This window comes from Pan paniscus, chromosome 9 (genome assembly GCF_029289425.2).
Source record: "Pan paniscus chromosome 9, NHGRI_mPanPan1-v2.0_pri, whole genome shotgun sequence".
NCBI classification, from domain to species: Eukaryota; Metazoa; Chordata; class Mammalia; order Primates; family Hominidae; genus Pan; species Pan paniscus.
The window spans coordinates 95,038,945-95,066,179 of NC_073258.2; the positions used below are offsets into that span (position 1 = coordinate 95,038,945).

Sequence of the window (27,235 nt, forward strand, 5' to 3'; positions counted from 1 at the left end):
ATGAAATGTATTATGTTTGTGGGTTCCTCTTTTAGCTGTAAAAATACTTTGTCACTAAAGCATGAAATTTAATCAGCAATTGTTCTTCAAGTTCCTGAAAGCTATAAAAGTTTCTCATGACTTGAGTGGTTTTTTCCCTGCCCACCAGAGGAGAAAGCCCTTGTAGAATTCTGCAGTGTTACAAGTGTTCCCTACAAAAACTGAAACCATCAGCTCCTCTTTAACAAGTTGGCTTTTTAAAAGCATGTAATTACAATTTAATGGTATTCTGTAAAGTGGTGCTCTAGGCATAATTTAAATTCTTTTTAATGACTATATTTCTTCAAAACTTTGAAAGAAAAATGTGTTCTTTTTGCTGCATCCTTTGTAAGAAGACTGCCAACAGATGAAAAAGGACTTTACAAATTAAGACCATCTTGGTTTCATTTCCACAAAGATGAGAACAAATCATGGTGTTAGGAAAGGATCCTTAGAAGAACACAAGAATTTGAAAGCCCTTGGTGGTTATCACTACTATATTTCATATTTCCACAGAAGTCACTTAGCCAAGCTCTGCATTTTGAGCCTGCTGACTTTCATTTAAAAGGAATGAAAGGCTGAAAATCCAGGCTGCTGTGTCTGTAGATAAAGGTCAAACCATGTTTGAGTTCCTCACTGTTGTGTCCACCTAAATAAAACTGAGTAAGTAATGAAAAATGTCTTAATATTTCTTGCCTTCCCTTTAGGGAGAGTCATTTCGTGGAAGATGTAATGGGAGATGCATTCCAAAATGTCTTGAGGCTCATTGCTGTCTGCTGGAAACATAAAATTCCACAGGCTTCATGCTGCTTGCTAAAATCCAGCTGGCAGCGACTAAAGAAAGAGAGTCCTTGATTAAGGGCCCACAGATTCTGGAATTTCTAAAGCACAAATCACTTGCTTTCTGATTGAGGATTGTTTGCCTGGGCTTGGGAAAAAAAGATCAGCAACCATGTGCTACTAAACATGGATTCTCCTGCTCACCTCTCTCAAGAGGAGGACTCCTTTGTACAATGGTTAGTACAGCTTACTATTGTGGGTAATCACAGCCATGTGAAATTTTAGTGCCATTCCTGGCGTATCACAAATATAGTAAATTCTCTCTAAGTGCTAGCTTTGACTATCTTGCTCACCAGCTATTCCTAGGGTGGCAACCCCAGGACCCTTGGATGTTGTATTAGTTTTCTATTGCTCCATAACAAATTAATGCAAACTTAGCAGCTTAAAGCAATACACATATATCATCTTGCAGTTTCCTGGGTCAGGAATCTGGACACAGCTCAGCTAGGTCCTGTGCTCAGGGATTCACAGTGCTACAGCCCAGTTGTGGAAGGTTGTATTCTCATCTGGAAGGTCAACTGGGGAAAGAGCTGCTTCAAAGCTGCCTCAGGTTGTTGGCAGAATTCATTTTGCCTAACTCAGAACCAACTGATTTGGGACCTTAATCACATCTGCTAAAACCCTCCACCTTTGCCATATTATCTTGGCTAGAATCAAGTCACAGGTCCTGCCCACACTCTAAGTGGGAGTCATGGGGCCACATTACACTCTGTCAGCACAAATAACCTAAATCCTACCCAGTCTGTCTCAGAGACCTGTAGCTTTACCCGCTTAACAGTCTTCTGAGGCCGGCCTCTGTTCCCAGTGGTGTCATTCAGGCCCTTGTCTCTCTTGAATTCCTCTGATAGTCTTACTGTATCTAACCCAGCTAACACATTTCCTGTCTGTGGACTTTCTAGAATGCAGCAGTGATCATGCAAACTCTCCCTACCATTCCACCATCACCACTTTTAAATCCCTTGGGACTCTTCGTGGATTTCAGGACAAAGAACAACCTTGTTTCTTAGACCATACAAGGCCCCACCTCTTGAAGATCATCACATAGCCACTACTCTCCCTCTCATCTCTTACACAGCCTCGTGCACTGTTTCTTAAAAGCCTCTCTGCTTTCTCGGATGCTGTCTGTCCTCATCCGCCTCATACATTCTATTCAGAAGTCACCTCCAGCCTCCCCAGCAGGAAGTATTCGTGACCTGCCACTCCCTTTGTCCTGACTTAGATGCCCTCTGTGCTTGCTATTGCTCCTTGCCTCAGTGCTTAGCACTCTGCACTATGTTGATGGCTTTGTCTGTCTCCCCCTGTCTTGGAGGCCCCTTGAGGCTGGATGGTGCCTTCCACATCCCTGTGCTCCCAGCACCTGGCACACAGCCTGATGCCCATGTGCTGAGGGATTATTTAGACCCCCATCTGCCCCCATGAATGCCTTCTGAACATGTCCAGAGTGGGTGACAGCATCAGGTTAGAAGTGAATTCTTCCCCCAGGCCTTATCATCTCTATCACGACTCCTCCTCCTTTGCCCAATTTGAAGTGGCCAAGTACAGCTCATCCTGTATTTCCTTCTCCTATTTTAGTAATTGAGGGCTTAACTTGAAGGCTTGCTGAAGCACTTCTAAGAAACTTCTCGTGGTGGTGGTTTCTCCCATCTGCACCCATGCTAATTTACATCTGAGTGGCCTCACTTTTCTAAGAGTTCTAACATTGACCAGCTTATTTGAACTCCACAGTTGGGTGTGCTATTGATCTGAGATACTTAATGCCATTATGGTAAGAATACTGATAGCTTTTCTGTTCATAATTTGTGTCCACCCAGGGAAGATGTTTATGAAGTTTTCCCCCACCCCACATCCCCCTCCTACCACCACCCAGTGCTGAGAGCAGAGGAGGAAGGAGAGAAGCCAAGCTGGAGGCTACCGACCTGTGTCCCCCTTGATAAAACCAAATTACAGTAACTAAACTGCAGATGAGACAATTTGCTGATCAGATCCTACCTCTTCTCCCCTCATATAATGCCAGTGTTCTGAATTTCCCTCTTTGAAAGAGGAGTGGAAAGGAAAGGCCCAAATGCTCCTCTGTGGTACACCAGAGACTGTGGAGACCCCTCAGGGGAAGGAGAAGCACACCAAGCCCATAAATGAGGAAAAGTCAAAATAGATCTTCCCAAGAGCCCTGTTCCATTATTGCAATGTACCTTTTCTCAGACACAAGGAAATGGAAACAACTAAAGTGTTACCAAAAAATCACTTCCAAATTCCCAGAAATGAAATTCACATTACCTCAGGAAGCAAAGAATCCAATAATAAAACCCAAGCTTTCATGGAAGATTCAGGAATGTAAAAGGCAATGTTCTCAAGGTAATTTCATAGGTAGAGACTCCTAAAGAGATGCGTCTCATTTGTTCATTTTGAATATCAGAACTGTTACAAAGGAAGCTTGTTTTTTTTTTGAATGTTAGAAATTTCTTTATTATTACTTATTAAGTGCCAGCTTAATGCTGCAGAAAATTTCAAGTCACCCTTGATAACCCACTTTCTTTTCTCCCACCCAAATTCTTGATCAAGAGTTTTTCATGCTCTTCTCTCTTCTGTATAAAACTTTACGAAATAAAGGCAAAAGATTGTGTACATCTTGATGGAAAATGCTGCCCAGGGCTCCCTTCACTGCCCGGGTCCTGAAAGACTCTTATTCGTGAACTGTCTCTTCACAAAGCAAGTCCACCACTTGCTGGGTTTATCATTCTGAGGGTCGAAAACTTTCTCACAAAGTCTCAGTCCAGTCTCTTGCCTTAGCTGTTGCAAATAGGCTCTCATCACTTCATCTTCCTGTTTGTTTGCAGGTTTGGCATAAATTGCGTTAAGTGGAAAACCAGGCTTTCCAGGAATGGGAAAATTAGTGATTCCCAGTGTATACATTTCTTTCTCACCTTGGCTTTTGGAATTGCACTTTTGGAGTTTCTTCAGACATTCAGAAATGTAGAGAGTTATATATATCATTATATATATCAAGGTCCTATCAGCTTCATTCTTAATTTCATAGTTTTTGAAGAAGATATTGGCCTTGAAGTAATAGATGCTTCATCCACAATATCTGTATTTTTTGTCTCTCTGGGGGCAGGTCGTTTGAATTGAATTCTGATAGGCAACAGTGCCTTGTTTCCGATGAGTTTGATGTCAGGATCCATGAGAGAAGAGTGGTAAGCCGGCATCTTGGCGGCGCCCGGGTTTCAACCCAGAGGAGCAGGATCGGAAGCATTGTTAAGTACAGAGGCCTTTGGAGTTCCTTATCATCTTTGTAAGTAACCCATGAGATAAGGGAAGCTTCATTTAAAAGAAATTACCCAAAACTATGGCTGTGGCAAAGAGAGCAGAAAGAAAAAAAAAAGAGTAAACATTAAAAAAAGAATAAGGGGCCGGGCCCAGTGGCTCATGCCTGTAATCCCAGCCCTTTGGGAGGCTGAGGTGGGTGGGTCACGAGGTTAGGAGATCGAGACCATCCTGGGTAACAAGGTGAAACCCCGTCTTTACTAAAAATACAAAAAAAATTAGCCAGGCTTGGTGTCACGTGCCTGTAATCCCAGCTACTCGGGAGGCTGAGGCAAGAGAATCGCTTGAACCCAGGAGGCAGAGGTTGCAGTGAGCAGAGATCACGCCACTGCACTCCAGCCTAGGAGACAGAGCAAGACTCCGTCTCAAAAAAATAAAAATAATAATAATAAAAGGGTGGTCTAGACACTCTGTCCAGTTGAATATGAGAGACGTATATAAGTAATTTTAAATTTTCTAATAGCCACATAAATGAGTGAAATTAATGGTTATTTTAACCTAATATATCCAAAAGACTTCAACGTGTAATCAATATAAAAATATTGAGTTTCTTTTATTATACTTTAAGTTCTAGGGTACACGTGCACAACGTGCAGGTTTGTTACATATGTATACATGTGCCATGTTGGTGTGCTGCACCCATCAACTCGTCATTTACATCAGGTATATTTCCTAATGCTATCCCTCCCACCTACCCCCACCCCACAACAGGCCCTGGTGTGTGATGTTCCCCTTCCTGTGTCCAGGTGTTCTCATTGTTCAATTCCCACCTATGAGTGAGAACATGCAGTGTTTGGTTTTTTGTCCTTGAGATAGTTTGCTGAGAATGATGGTTTCCAGCTTCATCCATGTCCCTACAAAGGACATGAACTCATCATTTCTTATGGCTGCATAGTATTCCATGGTGTATATGTGCCACATTTTCTTAATCCAGTCTATCATTGTTGGACATTTGGGTTGGTTCCAAGTCTTTGCTATTGTGAATAGTGCCACAGTAAACATACGTGTTCATGTGTCTTTGTAGCAGCATGATTTATAATCCTTTGGGTATATACCCAGTAATGGGATGGCTGGGTCAAATGGTATTTCTAGTTCTAGATCCCTGAGGAATCGCCACATTGTCTCCACAGTGGTTGAACTAATTTACAGTCCCACCAACAGTGTAAAACTGTTCCTATTTCTCCACATCCTCTCCCGCACCTGTTGTTTCCTGACTTTTTAATGATCGCCATTCTAACTGGTGTGAGATGGTATCTCACTGTGGTTTTGATTTGCATTTCTCTGATGGCCATTGATGATGAGCATTTTTTCATGTGTCTGTTGGCTGCATAAATGTCTTCTTTTGAGAAGTTTCTGTTCATATCCTTCACCCACTTTTTGATGGGGTTTCTTTTTCTTGTAAATTTGTTTGAGTTCTTTGTAGATTCTGGATAGTAGCCCTTTGTCAGATGGGTAGATTGCAAAATTTTTCTCCCATTCTGTAGGTTGCCTGTTCACTCTGATGGTAGTTTCTTTTGCCGTGCAGAAGCTCTTTAGTTTAATTAGATCCCATTTGTCAATTTTGTCTTTTGTTGCCATTGCTTTTGGTGTTTTGGACATGAAGTCCTTGTCCATGCCTATGTCCTGAATGGTATTGCCTAGGTTTTCTTCTAGGGTTTTTATGGTTTGAGGTCTAATATTTCAGTCTTTAATCTATCTTGAATTAATTTTTGTATAAGGTGTAAGGAAGGGATCCAGTTTCAGCTTTCTACATATGGCTAGCCACTTTTCCCAGCACATTTATTAAATAGGGAATCCTTTCTCCATTTCTTGTTTTTGTCAGGTTTGTCAAAGATCAGATAGTTGTAGATGTGTGGTATTATTTCTGAGGGCTCTGTTCTGTTCCATTGGTCTATATCTCTGTTTGGTACCAGTACCATGCTGTTTTGGTTACTGTAGCCTTGTAGTATAGTTTGAAGTCAGGTAGTGTGCTGCCTCCAGCTTTGTTCTTTTGGCTTAGGATTGACTTAGCAATGTGGGCTCTTTTTTGGTTCCATATGAATTTTAAAGTAGTTTTTTCCAATTCTGTGAAGAAAGTCATTAGTAGCTTGATGGGGATGGCATTGAATCTATAAATTACCTTGGGCAGTATGGCCATTTTCATGATATTGATTCTTCCTATCCATGAGCATGGAATGTTCTTCCATTTGTGTCCTCTTTTATTTTGTTGAGCAGTGGTTTGTAGTTCTCCTTGAAGAGGTCCTTCACATCCCTTGTAAGTTGGATTCCTAGGTATTTTACTGTCTTTGAAACAATTGTGAATGGGAGTTCACTCATGATTTGGCTCTCTGTTTGTCTGTTATTGGTGTATAAGAATGCTTGTGATTTTTAGACCAATAACAGGCTCTGAAATTGAGGCAATAATTAATAGCCTATCAACCAAAGAAAGTCCAGGACCAGAAGGATTCAGAGCCAAATTCTACCAGAGGTACAAGGATGAGCTAGTACCATTCCTTCTGAAACTATTCCAATCAATAGAAAAAGAGGGAATCCTCCCTAACTCATTTTATGAGGCCAGCATCGTCCTGATACCAAAGCCTGGCAGAGACACAACAAAAAAAAGAGAATTTTATACCAGTATCCCTGATGAACATTGATGCAAAAATCCTCAATAAAATACTGGCAAACCGAATCCAGCAGCACACCAAAAAGCTTATCCACCATGATCAAGTGGACTTCATCCCTGGGATGCAAGGCTGTTTCAACATAACGCAAATCAATAAACGTAATCCATCACATAAACAGAACCAAAGACAAAAACCACATCTCAATAGATGCAGAAAAGGCTTTTGACAAAATTCAACAGCCCTTCATGCTAAAAACTCTCAAACTAGATATTGATGGGACATATCTCAAAATAATAAGAGCTATTTATGACAAACCCACAGCCGATATAATACTGAATGGGCAAAAACTGGAAGCATTCCCTTTGAAAACTGGCACAAGACAGGGATGCCCTCTCTCACCACTCCTATTCAACATAATGTTGGAAGTTCTGGCCAGGGCAATCAGGCAGGAGAAAGAAATAAAGGGTATTCAATTAGGAAAAGAGGAAGTCAAATTGTCCCTGTTTACAGATGACATGACTGTATATTTAGAAAACCCCATCGTCTCAGCCCAGAATCTCCTTAAGCTGATAAGCAACTTCAACAAAGTCTCAGGATACAAAATATTGAGATATTTTACTTTTCATTCTAAGTTTTTTAATTTCAGTGTGTATGTTTTACTTAGAGCACATCTCATTTCACACTGGCCTCATTTAAACAGCTCAATAGTCGCATGTAGCTAGTGGCTACCATATTGGACAGAATGGGTTGACCAGCCTATTTTATGCACATCTGTTCCCACCTAATGAGGTGCTTCACTGTCCCTGTGTCCTTGTCAGTGTCTTTCTTTTGGCCTGGAATTCTCTTCCCTTCAGATCTGTCTCCTTTCTGCAAGATTAAGTTGCCCTCTAAGCAGAATTGGTTAACTGGATGCATATTCTTACCTGCTCACAGTGATGCAAACTAACTACCTCCTCCCTTTGAGGCTTTTTTATCTGAAATAAACTAGTAAGAACTGGGCTGCTTCCCCAGTGCCCACACTGTCTTGCCTTAATTGTCATTATTGATGTTTGTTTTGTTTTGTTTTGCTGCTAGTCCTTCTTCTCATAAAGGCTACAAGTCTGTTAAATTCAGGCATCTTAGTGCCTTCTTAGTAGTCTTTGTTAAAGAAAAGTTGTTCGATGCACTTGTTAAAGCATGGGACAGCAAACTTTATTCAGGACCATCACAACAGGTATCAGGACCACTGCAATGGGATTTCACAGTGGGAGAGATTGGGCTCAACTTTGAATACAGCATGGGCAAATGGAAATTTATAACCAAGAAGCAGGATGGGGATCATTGAATGGAAAATTACTAAGAGGAACCATCAGAAGTTAAGGAGATTCTCGCCAACTCAACCTAACAGTAGGAGCAAATAATCTGTCAACCTCCCCACCCCAACCTCAGTCTAGGAACATGCTGAGCACACAGCAAGCTGAGGGGAGATGGATGGAAGCTGAAAGTCAGTGTGTGGGTGATGCAGTGTTTCACCCCTCTGAGAGCAAACTACAGGTGCTCATTCTTTAACCTGTGAAGTGGAGAAAGCAATGTAATAAGAGCACATGGTAGAGTCCCTCCAAAAGTTTTCCCATCAGATGAGCTTTCTAAGTCATAGACTCCCACTGCATAAGTGGAGAAAAATTCATACCCTATTTTCTCCCAGCCTAGTGCTCCCTTCACTATCCTGTGCCTTCCTCCAAGCCTGCAATCTGTGCCAGGTGATTCATCTCCCACTTGGCCCAAGGATGGTCTTTGTGCAGCACATCAACTGAGAAGCTGGGCTCATATTCAAGCCAGTGAGTCATCCCTGAGCATTGATCAGGTTGGGGCAGGGAACCAAGGGTTGGTGGGCTTTTCCCTAGATAGGAAACTCATGAGGAAATAGCCTTCATGACTTCAGACTCAGTTGCAGAGTGAAGTTGGTATTCATTCATTCATTCATTCAACAAAGGGTTTTTCAAACACCTGCTATCTGGTATTGGGCATATTAAGGTGAAAAATCCAGCAAGCCTCTGGGCTCATGGAGTTTGCTGGGAATTATGGTGGCAAAAAGGAAGAGGAAGACCAAGAAAGCCTAAAGCTTTGTTTCCATCTATAATTTCACCTCTCTGAGCCATTTGCCCAGTGAGGGGCTTGGACTAAACAACCTCTAGAATCTATTGGTCTGTGTCTCTGTGGTCTGTGTCTTCTTTCATCGTGTCCCACACTAGATCCCTGGGAATCCAGATGGAAAGAAGGAAGGAAATTAGTATTTGTTGAGTGCCTACATGCCAGGCATTAAACAGTGCGTATTAGCTCATTAAATCTTCACAATCCAGTGAGGATGTTCCTTTAGTTTTGGGGTGAGGGACATGAAGGGAATGGGTTCTCAAGACAAGCTGCCTGAGTTCTGGCCTGTGGCTGCCCGCTGACCTGCGTGACCTGAGTTCTTGACTCCTCTGGGCCTTAGTTCCCTCCTGTATGACAGAAAGTCATGGATTTTGACGAGGGCTGAAGTCGATTAAACAAAGGCAGTAAACGTAATGCCGGCACATAATAAACACTCAATCCCTCAGTCTTTTTTAAGTCTAGCAGCATTTTCTTTATTCACATCGTAAGCCATGTTTGAAAAACGAGAAAATCCCAAACTATTGGAGCATTACAGACAGGCGGTTTAGCATATTGAGAAAGCTCAATTTGAGTTTTGATATCAGAAAATCTGGTTTGGAGTCTTAGCTCTAATACTTCCAAGAGGTGACCCTGTGAGTCACTTAAAATGTTTTCCCTGTACCAGTGTCTACTCCTCAGGGTTGTTGTGAGGATTCAATGAGAATGATGTACCTGGCACTCTATGGGAGCTCAACAATAGCTATCTTACCTCAAATAGAAACCCATTTACAATAGTTAAGTGAAAAGGATGTCATTTCGAGCTGCTGCTCAGAACCCAATGGAGGCGAATTCAGCTGGGAAAGGATACTGGAAAGGCTATTGCTAAGACAGAAAAACTCGACCTCATCCAAGAGCAGCGAGACACCCTACCCTCAACCCCCAGGCTTTGTCACTGGGCCCTGTGTGAGTGGCAGCAAAGATGGCAGAGTTGTGAAGGTGCCGTGGGCATTTTTGGAATGACTCAAGAACATCTTTGACTCAGCACGGGCAACAGCCAGATGGACCTTGTGGGTGTGAACCTCCCGAGCATTTGGAGCGGAGGCTGGAGAAGCTACCCAGGGAACCCCAGCCCCCAGGCCCATTGTGCAAACCCACGTGGGCACTGCCGGAGACACACGCTCTGCCTGCTTCAGCGCTCCTCTCCCCGGGCCAGGGCTGCCAGCTCATCCTGCCCTGCCTGGCTGGGGTGGCAGAAGGTGAATCCCAAAACAGGCCACTGGCTCCTCTCATTTTCTACTCCTTTCTCTTTTGTCATTTATTAGTTTTAGTTTTAATTTTAAAAGATGATGCAAGCTATTGATGAGTATACATTTATTGCAAAAGAAAATCGGATAATACAGAAATATATTCATGCATCACTTAACAATGTAGATACAGTCTGAGAAATGCTTCTTTATGTGATTTTGTCATGTGAACATCATGGAGAACTTACCCAAACCTAGCTACTATAACCTAGATAGTATAACCATATGATGCAGCCTAGTGCTCCTGGGCTACACACCTGTACGGCATGTTACTGTATTGAATTCTGTAACACAGCGTTAAGTATGTGTGTATCTATCAACTCTAAACACAGAAAAGGTGCAGTAATACCTTAAAAATAAGGTATGTTGTATGTGCAGTCTGTCCTCAACCGAAATGTTATCACTACGCAATGCTTGACTGTCTATGGAGTGAGGGTCCTCCATGTATTGCTGCCTTTCATAAGCCCAGTCTGGGCTGCCCAGCAGAGTCACAGTTATCACCAGAGTGTCCACCTCCTCGCTCGTCTTGAGGTCTTATACTCTGCACCAAGCTGCCTTGCTCACCTGTTTAATGATTTTAGGACTGAATTGTTTCAGAAGGGAAAGAGCATCATAATTTTCTGACACATATTTAAGCATATTTTTCTATCAACATGTAACAGTTTGGTCAAGTGCCACTAGTTTGAGGAATTCTTTTTCAACTGGATTTAAAGAGGCTCTGAAGGCCAGCAGATGCAGTTTTGCTGCACAACTTAAAGAACTTCCTTGATCTTCTAACAACACAATATTCAACCAAGAAATAATGATAATATCACTTACTCCAGAAGACTCTTGTGAGAGTTAAAAGAGGGAACAGATGTCAGCAACTACAATGCCTGGCCCAGGTGAAGCCTAATATTAGTTCTGGTTATTTTATTAGAATCTGTTGTTGGCCTTACAGTAGAACTCTCAGTAATTTTTTACCGTATTTTCATGTTTTATTTTTTTATTTTTTTATTTTTGAGATGGAGTTTCGCTCTTGTCGTCCAGGCCGAAGTGCAGTGGCGTGATCTCGACTCACTGCGACCTCTGCCTCACAAGTTCTCTCTTCTTAGCTCACCTCCACCCTGGGGTCCCCTCTTTCTTCCTGCAGCCCCCAGAACAAGCTGACAACCAACCTGCCCTCAGATAACTCCCCATCATGTCATCAGAAGAGACATACGGTGGTGCACAGGCTTAGGGGGCAGGCGGGAAGTCTCCTGGCCCTAGGAAAAGTTTCCTTCACAAAACACCTGCTGTGGTAGGTGCTTTGCTAAAGCACACAGTCTAAATGAACTAGTTTACCCCTTACTATGTAATAATGAGTAGGTTGGCACCCTCCCCAGAAGAGTAAACAGAAGCCTGGGAGCCTCCATGACCTGCCCAAACCACACGGCCAGGATCTAATCCTGGGCCAGCCTGACTCGAAAACCCGAGTCATGTCAGTGCTAACTGTGACCGGAGGACTGCTCGCATCAGAATATGTGGACATGCTTGTTAAAAAGGCAGATTCCTGGGCCTCTCCACAGACCCACTGAGTCAGGACCTCTGGGGCAGGGCCTGGGGATGTGCATTTATCACACCTTCCTGGTGACTCTGAAACATACCAACATCTGAGAATCCCTGCCCTGTGCTGTACTGCCTGCCTATGCACTGAACCAGGGGGACCCAGCAGAAGACAGCTAGGAGAAGGGGAGGTTGTTCCAGAAGGATCAGAATCTGCCAACACCTGTTTATTAGGAAGATCTAGTGGAGTTTTGGGAACCAAAGGAACAGTGAAGGTCCCTGAGGACACCCCCACTATAGGCCATGCTAGAGGCCTGGTGCCCTGCACACATTTCTAGCTCCTTTCACCAGTTCCAAGAAAAGACAGTGTTCTGAGAGGGCACATACATTCACAGAAGCAACAAGGCAGCACCAGCTGTGGCCCACTGGACTATCTTGGCTGCCCACCCTGACTCAAGGGCTGGGCATCCCTGATGGCCCTGTGCACCCCACCCCCATGAGTGTAGCCCACCCTGAACTGGGGCTGAATGCTGCCAATGTGGTTGGCCCTCTGATAGGGTTTGGCTGTGTCCCTATCCAAATCTCAACTTGAATTGTATCTCCCAGAATTCCCATGTGTTGTGAGAGGGACCCAGCAGAGATACTTGAATCATGGGGGCTGGTCTTTCCTGTGCTATTCTCGTGATAGTGAGTAAGTCTCACGAGAACTGGTGGGTTTATCAGGGGTTTTCGCTTTTCCTTCTTCCTTATCGTCTCTTGCCACTGCCATGTAAGAAGTGCCTTTTGCCCTCTGCCATGATTGTGAGACCTCCCAGCTATGATGGACTGTAAGTAAAATTAAACCTCCTTTTCTTCCCAGTCTTGGGTATGTATCAGCAGTGTGAAAACAGACTAATACACCATCCTTAGTTGGAAGGGAGCCAGAGGGGTCAGAAACATCCTTTATGGTGGAGGGGGCACTTTATGTTGGTTGTCTAAGTGAGTTTGGGCTGCTAGAACATGAACACCACAGACTGGGTGACTTAACAGAAATGTATTCCTCACAGTATGAAGGCTGGGAAGTCTAAGATCGAAGTGCTGGCTGATTTGGTTGTTGGTGAGAGCTCACTTCCTGGTTTGTGGAGGGATGCCTTCTCACAGTATCCTCACATGACTGAGGGAAAGCTAGCTCACTCCCTGGCTGCTTCTTAAAAGACACTCATCCCATTCATGAGGGCTCTACCCTCATGATCTAATTACCCCCCAAAGGTCCCACCTCTAGACACTATCACATTGGGGATTACAGCTTCAAAATATAAATTTTGGTGAGACACATACATTTGGTCCATAGCACTGATGTCGTCTCACTTTGTAGTCCAATAGCAGGAAAAAGAGGGTCAATTATCCCCACTTTATAGATGAGGAAGATGAGTTCTGAGAGAGGGTAGGGAGGTAGAGTAGAGGGGGAAAGAAGCTAGATGAAGGGCGTCATATCCCCTAATTTGTCCTGAGGTAGGGAGGGGGAGAGCTGGTAGCTGTCACATGAGTGGTCACTATATAGACAAATAGTGGGGCCCACTTCCAGGGCAGGACTCAGAAGCACTAGTGGAGGGTCCAGTCCAGAGAATGGACTCCACAAATGATGCCGCTGTAATTATTGTCTGATCATCTATTCATCACACATTTTCTGAGTACATCCTCTGTGGTGAGCACTACTCATATGTTCTTTATCATCCTCATGGACATGACACCCCACTTGGCCTGCAGTGGCTGGAGACCTGGGGAGGAGTCATATCACAGCTTTTAGACCCACTCTGACATCGAGGTTAAATGCAACTTTAGGGCCAGCAAGTACAAGCCTTATTCTGCCACTTACTAGCTGCAGGGCCTGGGGTGGCACTTGGCCTCCCAAGGGAAGGTGCTCTTTTCCCCATTTTACAATTGAGAGGACAAGATATGAGAGGTGAAAATACAGACCTCCCTGACTAGAATTCATTCTCCCAACCACCATGCACACTAGTGTTTCCCAGAGGTGGTCCCGCAGGCTTCAGAATCTTGTGGGGGTGTTTGGAGAGTGATTCCTGACCCCTCCTCTGACTCAGTAAATCTTGACAGTGAGGCCCCAAAATATGAATTCTTCACAAGCTCTGAATGTGATTCTTATGTGTGTTGGGGCTTGAGAATTGGCTCTCCTGCCTCCTCATTTCCAGTCTTTAAACAGGGATCTGCACAGCAGCAGGCAGCAGAAGTAGGCAGCGCTCTGGAAATACAGTTGGCAAAAGCTCTCTCCCTTAAAACTAACAGGGAGAGAGCTAACTCCGTGACTGGCATGACATCTGTGAACAAAGGAAGTGACAGGGCCACCAAGAACTGCTGTGCTTTCCCTGCTGAGAACTTTACCCATTGCCTAGTGAGAAGGAACTGGAGATGCCATCAGAGCTGCATCGTAGTTATGCTGGTAGATTTCAATTTTTACAATTTATATTTGTTATGAATGTATTCACCATTCCTTAGAGTATGTTTAATTATCCTCAGTCTTTGTTCTGCTTTTAAAATCCACATTGAAAAGGCAAAGTAACATGTGCTTAAGAGGTCTTTAATAAATACTTTGGTCAAGAACAGGGAGGGGGTAGTTTAATTCCTCCTAATTAGACCCGCCCACCTCCCAGCCATCCGAAATTTAAATTTAAATTTAAGTAAAAGTCAGTATGCTTTCTAAATAAATGCAGTTTCACAACAAAACCTTTAGCCCACGCTCAAGCAACTATATGGCTGCCCCTAATTCCTCCTCTGTTGACATTCAGGAGCTGCCAGGGTTTCTGTAAAAGTACCTGAACACAGTGGATCAACCAACAGTGGCTCTGGGGTTTAGAGTTTTGAGCAGCAGCTCAGAATGATACCCATCTGCCTTTCTGAATCACAGCCAAGTTCTGGCCTCTCTGCACAGATTTGGTGCAGGAAACTAGCCATACCCACGCCCACAGCTCGCCCCGTGCCTCCTTCATCTTCATAATTCTGCTCCCACCCTCTTCCCTCTTCCTTGCCCTTCAAGTTGCAACACTGAACTGAGTTTATGGATGATGCTCAACAATTTATTGTTGATTAACTGATTGATTGATTCTGTTGCTATGGAAACCATCAGATTCTAGTGCAACAGTGGGATTCCTTCCTGACTTTATGCTTGACAAAATGCTGACTCTCTGTGCTTGCTTCTCCCAGCTTGCCACCTCCATCTGGGTCAGGAGGAGCAATCGGAAGCAGAAGCTCCAAGAGAAAGGTGGGAATGTTGGTCAACCCAGGTGAAAAAAAGCAACAAGGAGGGTAAGTGGCCCTGCAATGTGGAAATTTCCATCAGAAGCAGCCTACAGAGTGATTATAAGTGTCAGGGCTTTAAGATCAAGCTATACCTGGGTTCAATCTCACTTCCTCCACTTATTAGGCTTAAGGTTAATTAAGCCTTTCAGCCTTCATTTTCTCATTTGTTTTAATTGAGATAATACTGTGCCTTTAGGTTGCCTGGAGAAATTACGAAATGATACAAGGAAGTTAGAAAGCAGAGTGCCTGGTACCTACGGGAGCCTTGCCCAGGCCAAGAGGGATGCAGACCTCCCATTTTTTAAGGCTCTTAGATAGAAAGTGAATAGCAACAATATTACATAAATTGAGGAAGAGCTTTATGTATACTTTTTTTGAATTATCACTTTTTTAGTACAAAAATACAATGCAAGATTATAGGAATTCTAGAAATATTAATTCAAGGTTCCTCATGACTCTGTGTCTAGAAATTAGACACAAAGTCTGAATGATAAGTATCATCTTCTCAGGAAATCTTTGTGATTTTATTTATAAATTGTTTGAACATGATGTCATAGTCAAAACTTGTGGTCCTTTGTGACTGAGCTGCCCAGCATTCTGCCTCAATAAACCTCCCTGGACAGAGTAAGTGTTCATTTAGTGATGGCCCACACCTGTAATCCCAGCACTTTGGGAGGCTAAAATGAGTGCATCACCTGACATCAGGAGTTCGAGACCAGCCTGGCTAACATGGTGAAACCCTGTCTTTACTAAAAATACAAAAAAAATCAGCTGGGTGTGGTGGCGGGCACCTGTAATCCCAGCTACTCAGCAGGCTGAGGTAGGAGAATCACTTGAACCTGGGAGGCAGAAGTTGCAGCGAGCCAAAATCAAGCCATTGCACTCCAGCCTGGGCAACAAGAATGAAACTCTGTCTAAAAAGAAAAGAAAAAAGAAAAAAAAAAAGAAAAAAATATTAGTAATTTTCAGCATCATCATAATGTCTCCAGTGAAGCTGAAACCACCACACATACTGCAGATGGAGTTTTGTCACTGTACACTGCACAATGATAGGGACCCCTGGGGCACCTCCAGACAGCATGAAGGTGACTGACCTCCCTGTAGACTAACCTCCTAGACCCTGTGCATCAGTTTGACTAGTGCATGCATTTCATGACTCAGTTCAAACGGCAGCTCCTCTTTGAACGGGACCCTGGCTGCTCATAGTAATGCCCTTTTGTGTACTCCCAGTGCAGTTTATTTATACATCTGTTTAATAATTACCAGATGCTTCCAGTGTTCCCTTTGCCCTCTTGGAGTTAAATTCTTCCCAGCCCTTTTGGAGTTAAATATGGCCACATGAATTTGATGAAGCAAACATGAGTGAAAGTGACATGCTCCTTACGAGCTAATGCACAGTGTACTAGGGTTCCTTTCCCTCTGCCACAGCAACCAGCAACAGCTGCTATGTCAGCCTGGGCCCTAGAGTGAGAATTATATGAGTGGAGGCCATGAACATTTAGGACAAGCTTTGTTGATTAAAAACACTGAAAGTTGTCGATTGTTACTGTAGTATTAACTGACCTATACTGATTGATACATTCTGTTTTAGACTGACTGTATTGTAAAAATTCTGTTTATATGTTTGTCTATCCTCATAACCAAGAATTTTTTAAGGGTACAAGCTGTGTCTTACTCATTTCTGATTCTGGAGCTCCCAGCACAGTGCCAACATGCACTCATATATACATAATGGATGCTTATTAATATGTGTTGGCTAGACAAGTAAACTTTAAGTGCGGTCTGTTTGAGATATCACTACATTCATTGATGGCTTCATGCCATTGCCACATCTATGCTTTTTTGGAATAAGGTCTTCATATTCCATTTCTTTATCACTTCTCGTCCTTTGGTATAAGAGGTCGTCTACCACGACATCATGGGTTATTCCCACATCTTCAGCAACTCTCCTGATTGTTTCAGACATCCATTCATCCATCCATCCATCCAGTCTTCCATCCATTCCTTTACTCATTTATACATATGTTCATTTATTCATCAAATATTGTCTGAATGTCCACTGTGTGCCAGGGACTGTGCAAGAGGCTGGGAATATGGATATGCATAAAATATATTTATCTCTCTCTCCTCTCCATCTTCCCTTACCTGTGAAGGGACAGCAAGAAGCTCCAAAACAAAGGTGGAAATGGTGGTAAATCTGGATGAAAAAAAGCAGTGGAGACAGGAGATGAGGGCACCTGTGATGTGGAAAATTCCATTAGAAGCAGCCTACACAGTGATTAGGGGTATTGGTACTTTAGGCTCAATCTAGACCTGGGTTCAAATCTCAGTTATTTCACTTATTAGGCTTAACTTTAGTTAAGCCTTTTACTTTCTATGTCCTCAATTGTAAAATTGGAATAATATCTGTGCCTTTAGGTTGCTAGGAGAAATGAATGAAATGATGCAAGTAAGGTAGAAAGCAGAGTGCTTTTTACAAGCCAAGAAGTGGCCCCCCACAGATACCAAGCTCTGGACCTCCTGGTGCCTTGATTTTGGACTTCCCAGCCTTTTTCAGACCTGTGAGAAAGTAAGTTTGTTGCTTAAACCACCCAGTCTCTGGTATTTTCATTATGGTAACATGAACAGACTAAAGGGAAAAAAAGACAAGCAAACAGATGTGAAAAATGCATTATATAACAAAAAATGGTTGTCAATGCTAAGTCTAAGTTGTTTTTATGAACAAAACCTTTCAAGTTTGAAAAATACTTCCCTAGTCTAATCATCTTGTTTTTCAGACAAAGAAACTGAGGATTTGCTGGGCCAGGGAAGCAACCTTTTGCTTAGAATTCTGCTAGGTGGCTTAGTGTGCTTGAGAATCATGAGGGTCTGACCTAACCCAAGAAAGACAAGCAGTTAGGACTAGCTCTCAGCCTAAGTTTGTCAGTCTGGCTTTCCAGATCCGCTTCCATGATACACCACTGAGGGTTTTTTGTGGAAATTAAAAGTCAGGGGCCAAATTGGTACCATTGAATATGCTAGAGCAACATCTATTAACAGACCACATGCAGGTCTAATGAAATACTCCCGGGGGGTTGTGTTCTCTCTGTGTATCAGCTAATAGGAGCCCTGACTGTCATAGGGCCAGAATGCATGTGGATGTACCAGCTGCACCTATGTATGTTGGGGTGGGAGAGGTTTTTAGGGCTTGGTTAAGCCGCATAGGCCATGACCTTGTTCCCTGTGAGGAAGCCAGAGTGTCCTAGTGGATAGAGGAGTATGGCCCTTGTCCTGGACAGATTTGGGTTCAAATGCTGAGTCAGCCACTTAAATATGAGCGTACTGAATTTCCCCATCTGTTAAATGCAGATAACAATGTAAGTTTGTTGATAAGCGCCATTGAATAATTTACATAAAGCACAGAGGCTAGCCTATGAAAATCCACACTATATGGCAAATGTTATTGTTCCCAATGTCATCGTTAAATAAGATAACATATACAAAGTTATCAGGCCAGAGGGTGCTCAAAACAAATTATTTATTATTTTTATTATCAATATTATATACAAAGCATGACATTCTTAATAAACCAGCTTTGGGATGTCAGCAAGTTGACAGAATAGAAGCTTTCTACTGTTATTCTTTTGCAGAGGCATCAGTTTTGACAAGTACTCATGAATAGTGGGAGTCTGGGAGTCCAGTGGAGAAGTTTTTGTTTTTGTTGTTTTTTTGAGATGGAGTCTTGCTCTGTCACCCAGGCTGGAGTACGGTGGCACGATACCAGTGGAGAAGTTCCAGCACACTGTTGGAGAAAAAAATCTGAGAATAGATGCATGAAAAGAGTAAGAAGAACAGTTTTGGCCAGGTGCAGTGGCTCATGCCTATAATCCCAGCACTTTGGAAGGTCAAGGTGGGAGGAGCACTTGAGGTCTCAGGAGCTTAAGACCAGCCTGGGAAACACAGTGAAACTCTGTCTCTACAAAAAATGTTAAAAACAAAACAAAACTTAGCCAGGAATGGTGGCATGTGCCTACAGTCCCAGCTACTCAGGAGGCTAGAGCAGGAGGATCACTCGAGCCCAAGAGTTCCAGGTTACAGTGAGCTATGATCACACCACTATACTCCAGCCTGGGAGACAGAGCAAGACCCTGTCTCTTAAAACATAAAATATACAAAAAGAGTTTCACATTACGCACATCACCTCTCCTCTAAGGTGGCATAGCTTGGTGCCAAGAGACACCCCCACCCAGTCCAATTTCTCCCATAGGGGAAAGTAAGAGCATAGTGAGTGACCATCCAGCTCTCCCAGTCATGCAAGGTGCTGCCAACGAGGCCCACCTCTTTCTTACCTCACCCGTATTAGTGAGGTGATCAGCAAAGCTGACAGGTTGGGAGAGTCTGGGAGCAAGGAAGAGATGTTGTGTACCCTACTAACTGCTCCATAGATTCCATCAGGAAGATTGCCCATGAGCTGTTTGGGACACCTCATCTATGGACCCCCTCCACACCTGATCCACCAGCATCCCAAATGCTCTGTGCACCTCAACTTCCCTCCCCAGGCCAGCTCCTCCTCAAGCCTGTCCCCATGGATGGTAAGTTCATCCCATGCAGATAGCTGACTTGACTCTACAGGATTAGGAGAAGGCATACAAAGTTGAGCGTTTCAGGACACTACCCTGTGGAAAACAAATGAGAGGCTTTCAACATCTGATCTGGCTTTGTGGGATTGAGAGAGGCAATACAATCTCAAGAATTCCCTGCCAAAAGGGAACAAGAAGTATGAAACAGGCACATTCATAAAAAAGTTTTGAATGAGCCTCAGAATCCATAGGCAGGATAACTGGTATAGGCATTTCTTTCCTGAAGCCAGTCAGTAAAGACTGAAAAAAGTGATTGTTTTTTCAAGTGTACAGACAGCAATACAAGACCTCAAGGAACAGGAAAAATTAAGGAAACATGACAATATGAAAATAACACAATAATATTTCAGTAACTGATGCCAAAAAACGGTCATCTACAGATTGCCTGACAAAGAATTCAAAGTAATTGTTTTAACCATTGTAGCTCAGAAAGCTACAAGAGAACACAAATAAAAAACTAAATGATATCAAGAAAACAATACATGAACTAAACAAAAGTTCAATAAAGAGATAGGAGTCACTTAAAAAGAACCAGACAAAATTCCAGAGATACAGAACATAAGGAATAAAATTTAAAAATGCAATAGAGAGAGTTAACAGCAGACTTGGTCAAACAGAAGAAAGAAACTATGAAATCAAAGACAACTTACTTGAAAATGTTGAGTCAGAGAAGGAAAAGGGAAAAAAGAATTAAAAAAAGAAGACAAAAGCCTAGAAGATTTATGGGATACCATCAAGAAAGAGCTAACATTCATGTTATGAAAGTATCAGAAGGAAAAGAGAGAAAAAAGGTTACAGAAAACTTATATGAAGAAATAGTGGCTGAAAATTTTCTCAACCTAGGGAGATATGTGGATATCCAGTACACGAGACTCAAAGGATCCCAAATAGGTTCAACTCAAGGAAGACTTCACAGACACATTATAACTGAACTATCAAAAATTAAAGAGAATTTTGATAGCAACAGAAAAGAGTCTTGTCACATACAAAGTAATCTCTGTAACATTATCCTCAGGCTTTTGGCAGAAACCTTACAGGCCAGGAGAGAGTGGGATGATACATTCAAAATGCTGAAAGAAAAAAATTTTCAACCAACAATACTTCACCCATCAAAGCTGTCCTTCAGCAATGAAGAAGAAAGAAAAGCTTTCCTAGACAAAGAAAAGCTGATGGAGTCCATTCCCACTAGACCTATCTTACAAGAAATGATAAAGGGTGTTCTTTAAGCTGAAATGAAAAGATGATAATCAGTAACATGAAAACATTTGAAAGTCTGAAACTCACTGGTAAAGCTAAGTCAAATAGAATAATACTGTAGTGGTTCTTTGTAAATCACTTATAAGTATAGTATAAAGGTTAAAAGATGAAAGTATTAAAAATAGCAATAGCTATAATAATTTGTATAGGATGCAACAAAAGCAGTTCTATGGGAGAAGTTTATAGTGGTAAAATGTCAACAGGAAGTTAAAATAAGTCTCACATAAACAACCTAACTTTACACATCAAGGAACTAGAAAAATAAAAACTAACATCCCAAAGTTAATAGAAGAAAGAAAATAATGAAAATCAGAGCAGAAATAAAAAAGAGATTAGAGAAACAAAAGATGAACAAAACTAAGACTTGGATTTTTGAAATGATAAACAAAATTGATAACCTTTTAGCTGGACTAAGAAGAAAAGAGAGAGGACTCAAAATCAGAAAAAAGGAGACATTACAACTGATACCGCAGAAATACAAAGGAGCATAAGAGACTATTATTAACAATTATATACCAACAAATTAGATAACCTAGAAGAAATAAGTAAGTTCCTGAAACATACAGTCTACCAGACTGAATCACAAAGAAAGAGAAAATCTGAACAGACCAATAATGAGTACGGATATTGAACAAGTAATAAAAAGTCTCCCATCAAAGAAAAGTTCAGCACCTGATGACTTCACTACAGAATTCTACCAAATATTTAAGGAACTAATACAAATCATTCTCAAACTCTTCCAAAAAATTCAATAGGAGGGAACACTTTGAAACTCATTTTGCAAGGGCAACATTACCCTAATACCAAAACCAGACAAGAAAACTGAATTATAGGCCAATATCTCCGATGAACATAGATTCAGAAGTTCTCAACCAAATACTAGCAAACCAAATTCAACCACACATTAAAAGGACTGCACACCATGATTAAGTGGAATTCATCCCAAGGGTGCAAGGATGATTTAACATATGCAAATCAATAAATGTGATATATCACATTAACAGAATAAGGGATTTAAACCATATAATCATCTCAATAGATGCAGAAAAGGCCTTTGGCAAAATTCAATTTCCTTTTTTAATGTCCTTTTATTTTTATTTTTTTGCGGCGGAGTTTCACTCTTGTCACCCCAGGCTGGAGTGCAATGGCATAAACTTCACTCATTGCAACCTCTGCCTCCCAGGTTCAAGCAATTTTCCTGCCTCAGCTTCCAGAGTAGGTGGGATTATAGACACCCACCATGATGCCCAGCTTATTTTTGTATTTTTAGTAGAGATGGGGTTTCGCCATGTTGGCCAGGCTGGTCTCAAACTCCTGATGTCAGGTGATCCACCTGCCTCAGCCTCCCAAAGTGCTGGGATTATAGGCATGAGCCACTGCACCTGGCCCTTAATGTCCTTTTATGATTAAAAAAAAAAAAAAACCTCAACAAATTAGATACGGAAGAAATGCACTTCAACACAATAAAGGCCATAGATGACAATTCCACAGTTAACATCATACTCAATGGTGAAAAGCTGAAAGCTTTTCATCCAAGATCTGTAACAAAACAAGCATGCCCAATCTTACCATTTCTATTTAACCTAGCACTGAAAGTCCTAGCCAGAGCAATTAGGCAAGACAAAGAAATAAAAGGCATCCAAATCATAAAGTAAGAAGTAAAATTGTCTCTGTTTGCAGATGACATGATCATAAATAGAAACACTAAAGATTCCATAAAATCTCAGAATTAATAAGCATATTCAGTATAGTTGCAGGTTATAAGATCAATATACAAAAATTATGTTTCTATATACTAAAACTACTCAAAAAAGAAATTAAGAAAACAATCCTATTTTAAAAAGCATCAAAAAGAATGAAATACTTAGGAATATATTTAACCAAGGAAGTGAAAGACCTATAAACTATAAAACATTGATTAAAGAAATTGAAGATGACTCAAATAAATGGAAAGATACCCTGTGTTCATGAATTAGAAGAATATTGTCAAGTGTCCTTACTACCCAAAGTAATTTATAGATTCAATATAATCCTTATCAAAAATTCCAATGGCATTTTTCACAGAAGTAGAAAATATAACCCTAAAATTCATATGGAAATACAAAAGACCCTGCATAGCCAAGGTAAAAAGAACAAAGCTGGAGGCATTACACTATCTGACTTCAAAATATATCACAAAGTTATGGTGATTAGCACAGCATGGTACTGGTGTGAAGACAGACACATAGACCAATGGAACAGAGTAGAAAGCCCAGAAATAAACCTATGCATTTATGGTCAGCTAATTTTTGCTAAAAGTGCAAGAACACACAATGGGGAAAAGACAGTCTCTTCAAATAAATGGTGTTGGTAAAACTGGATATCCATATGCTGAAGAAGAAAAGTAGACCCTCATCTCACACCACATAAAAAGTCAGTAAGAATGGATAAAAGACTTGACTTAAACATAAGACTTGTAACTATAAAACTGCTAGAGAAAAACATAAAGGAAACTTGCATGACATTTGTCTTATTTTTCGGATATAACTCCGAAAGCATAGGCACAAAAGTGAAAATAGGATGGTATCAAACTAAAAAGCTTCTGAACAGCAAAGGAAAAAAATCAACAGAGTGAAGAGACAACATACAGAATGGGAAAAAATATTTGCAAACCATATATCTGACAAGGGGCTAATATCCAAAATATATAAGGAACTCAACTCAAGAGCAAGAAAACCAATAACCTGATTTTTAAAATGAGCCAACAACCTGAATGGACATTCATGAAAGAAGACATGCAAATGGCTGACAGGTATATGAAAAATGGGCATCACTAATCATCAGGGAAATGCAAATTAAAACCACAATGAGATATTACCTCACACCACTTAGAACGGCTACTTTTTATCAAAAAGACAAAAGATAAGTGTTGGCGAGGATGTGAAGAAAAGGGAACACTTGCACACTGTTGGTGGTAATGTAAATTAATACTGCCATTATGGAAAACAGTCTGGAAGTTTCTGAAAAAAATAAAAATAGAACTACTCTATGATCCAGCAATCCTACTACTGGGTATATATTAAAAAAATAAAATCAGTTTGTCAAAGAGATATTTGTACTCCATGTTAATTGCAACATTATTCACAATAGCCAAGGAATGGAATTAACAAATATGGAATTCATTGTCCCTTAATGGATCAATAAAGAAAATTTTATATATATATATACACACACACACACATACACACACACACGCAATGGAATACTACTGAGCCTTACAAAAATAAGGAAATCCTAACATTTGTTACAATATGGATGAATCTGGAAGACATTACGCTAAGTGAAATAAGCTAGGTACGGAAATATAAATACCATATGATCCCACTTATATGTGTAATTTTTAAAAGACATACTTAGGCAGAAAGTAGAATGGTGGGGCTAAGAGCAGGTGAGAGTTGGGGAGATGTTGATCAAAGGATGAAAAATTTCAGTTAGATAGGAGGAATAAGTTCCAGAAATCTATTGTAAAATATGGTGACTACAATTAATAACAGTGTATTATATTCTTGAAAATTGCTCAAGGAAATCAGAGAGGACACAAACAAATGGGAAAATGTTCCATGCTCATGGATAGGAAGAATCAATATCGTGAAAATGGCCATACTATCAAAAGTAATTTATAGATTCAATGCTATTCCCATTAAACTGCCGTTGACATTCTTCACAGAACTAGAATAAACTATTTTAAAATTCATACGGAATCAAGAAAGAGTCCATATAGCCAAGAAAATCCTAAGCAAAAAGAACAAAACAGGAGGCATCATGGTGCCCAACTTCAAACTATACTACAGGCTACAGTAACCAAAACATTATGTAATGGTACAAAAACAGACACATAGACCAGTAGAATAGAATAGAGAACTCAGAAATAAGACTGCACACCTACAACCATCTGATCTTTGACAAAGCTGACAAAAACAAGCAATGGGGAAAAGATTCTCTATTTAATAAATGGTGCTGGGAGAACTGGCTAGCCATATGCAGAAAATTGAAACTGGACCCCTTCCTTATATCTTATACAAAAATTAACTCAAGATGGATTAAAGACTTAAATGTAAAATCCTAAACAATAAAAGCCCTAGAAGAAAATGTAGGCAATACCATTCAGGACATAGGCATGGGTAAAGATTATATGATGAAATGCCAAAGGCAACTAGAACAAAAGCTAACATTGACAAATGGGATCTATTTAAACTGAAGAGGTTCTGCACAGCAAAAGAAACTATCATCGGAGTGAACAGACAACCTACAGAATGGGAGAACATTTTTGTGATCTACCCATCTGTTGAAGATCTACTATCCAGAGTCTATAAGGAACTTAAACAAATTTATAAGAAACAAACAACCCCATTAAAAAGTGGGCAAAGACATAAACAGACACTTCTCAAAAGAAGACATTCATGCAGCCAACAAACATATGAAAAGGAGCTCAACATCACTGATCATTAGAGAAATGCAAATCAAAACCATAATGTGATACCATCTCATGCCAGTCAGAATGGTGATAATTAAAAAGTCCAGAAACAACAGATGCTGGTGAGGCTGTGGAGGAAAAGGAATGCTTTTACACTGTTGGTGGGAGTGTAAATTAGTTCAACCATTGTGGAAGACAGTGGGGCAATTCCTTAGAGATGTAGAGGCAGAAATACTATTTGACCCAGCAATCTCATTACTGGGTATATACCCAAAGGAATATAAATCATTCTGTTATAAAAATATATGCACGTGTATGTTCATTGCAGCACTATTCACAATAGCAAAAACATGGAATCAACCCAAATGCCCATCAATGATAGACTGGATAAAGAAAATGTGGTACATATACACCATGGTATACTATGCAGCCATAAAAAGGAATGAGATCATGTCCTTTGCAGGAACATGGATGGAGCTGGAAGCCATTATCCTCAGCAAACTAATGCAGGAACAGAAAACCAAACACTGCATGTTCTTACTTATAAGTGGGAGCTGAATGGTGAGAACACATGGACACATGGCAGGGGAACAACACACATTGGGGCCTGTGGGGGGTAGGGGTAAGGGGGAGGGAGAGCGTCAGGAAGAATAGCTAAGGGATGCTGGGCTTACTACCTATGTGATATGATGATCTGGGCAGTAAACCACCACGGCACGTGTTTACCTATGTAACAAAACTGCACATCCTGCACATGTACCCCAGACCTTAAAATAAAAGTTGAAGGAAGAAAACCAGAAAATCACTAAGAGTAGATTTTTAATGTTCTTTCTCACCACAAAAATTATAAGTAGGTGAAGTAATGCATATGTTAATTAGCTCAATGTAGCCATTTCACAATGTACATATTTCAAAATATGTTGTTACATAATAAATGTATACTTTTTTGTTAGCTACACCTCAGTAAAGCTGAGGAAAGCAAGAAACGAACTTTGGATTTGAGTGTGCCCAAACCAGTGGCCAAAACCAGATTTTTGTGTGTGTGGTTAGCTCTATGCACAATTTTTTCTATCTACACAGTTGAAACCACTAGGAAGACAGAGTATTTGCCTCGAAGCTCATTGCAGATTCTAGCAGTTTAATTTGGATGAACTGCTTGGCTTCAGAAAGAGACATGTATTGCAGTCAGGCACCCCATGTGCACAGTTAACAGAGCCCACTCAAACAGTGAAACATTAAAATCTAGTGCAAAGGTCCTCTGTGCTTCATCCAGAATTTTATAGGACTATAAAGCCCAAACTGACCATAGGAATCACTTTTTGTGACCCAAATGTGATCCATCAAAAGGATGTGATGAAGAGAAAATTCAGGCAGTTCTGAACCAGAGCCAGAGGAGACTGTGTCGGAAGCTGTGTCTCAGCTTTGAAGACATATGTAGCCATAAAATGAACATAACATCCAGAAACAATCTTGCCAGAAGTTGTGAATTATTGGCAAAGGAAAATAACTGGGCATTGTTTGAACAAGCAAAGACATTTGAAATCTCCTGGTTCTCAAAATCACTGTGTTGCCCTAGGGCAGGTCCCAGGCTTCATCATGGCAGGAGCAGGGCAGGTGGAGACTGATGGTAGAGGGGAACTCCGTGTACTCTAGTGCCAACCTCAACCCAGAAGTGACTATCATTTGACAGTTGAAGGAAAGCTGAGAATCTGCATGAGACATGTATAAGATAATGAGGAGGACCCAAGCTCTCCAAGGGCAATCAGAATCAAGCATCCACACAAGATGACACAGGAAACTTCTCACATAGAGCCATTTTCCTAGAGCCATTATCTTTTCTCTCAGTTCACAAAAACATGTGACTGCCCTCTCAAAATGTCCTGTTATGAA

The 27,235-nt window shown here is 41.2% G+C and overlaps 1 protein-coding gene and 1 pseudogene across 3 annotated transcripts in view; one reads left to right on the forward strand and one right to left on the reverse strand.

Annotated features, from left to right (window-relative positions):
- The window catches only part of PANX1 (pannexin 1), a 155,049-nt gene that overhangs the window by 57,622 nt on the left and 70,192 nt on the right, over positions 1–27,235 (forward strand). For 2 of the 3 annotated variants that reach the window (XM_063608756.1, XM_063608757.1), the window contains exons 6-9: positions 726–1,034; positions 3,971–4,147; positions 14,921–15,022; positions 17,435–17,585. The gene's annotated coding sequence lies outside the window, so the exon portion shown is untranslated. The remainder of the gene's footprint in view (positions 1–725; positions 1,035–3,970; positions 4,148–14,920; positions 15,023–17,434; positions 17,586–27,235) is intronic. The other variant, XM_003813789.6, reaches the window with a different exon arrangement.
- LOC100979343 (actin-related protein 2/3 complex subunit 3-like) lies at positions 3,484–4,061 on the reverse strand (annotated as a pseudogene).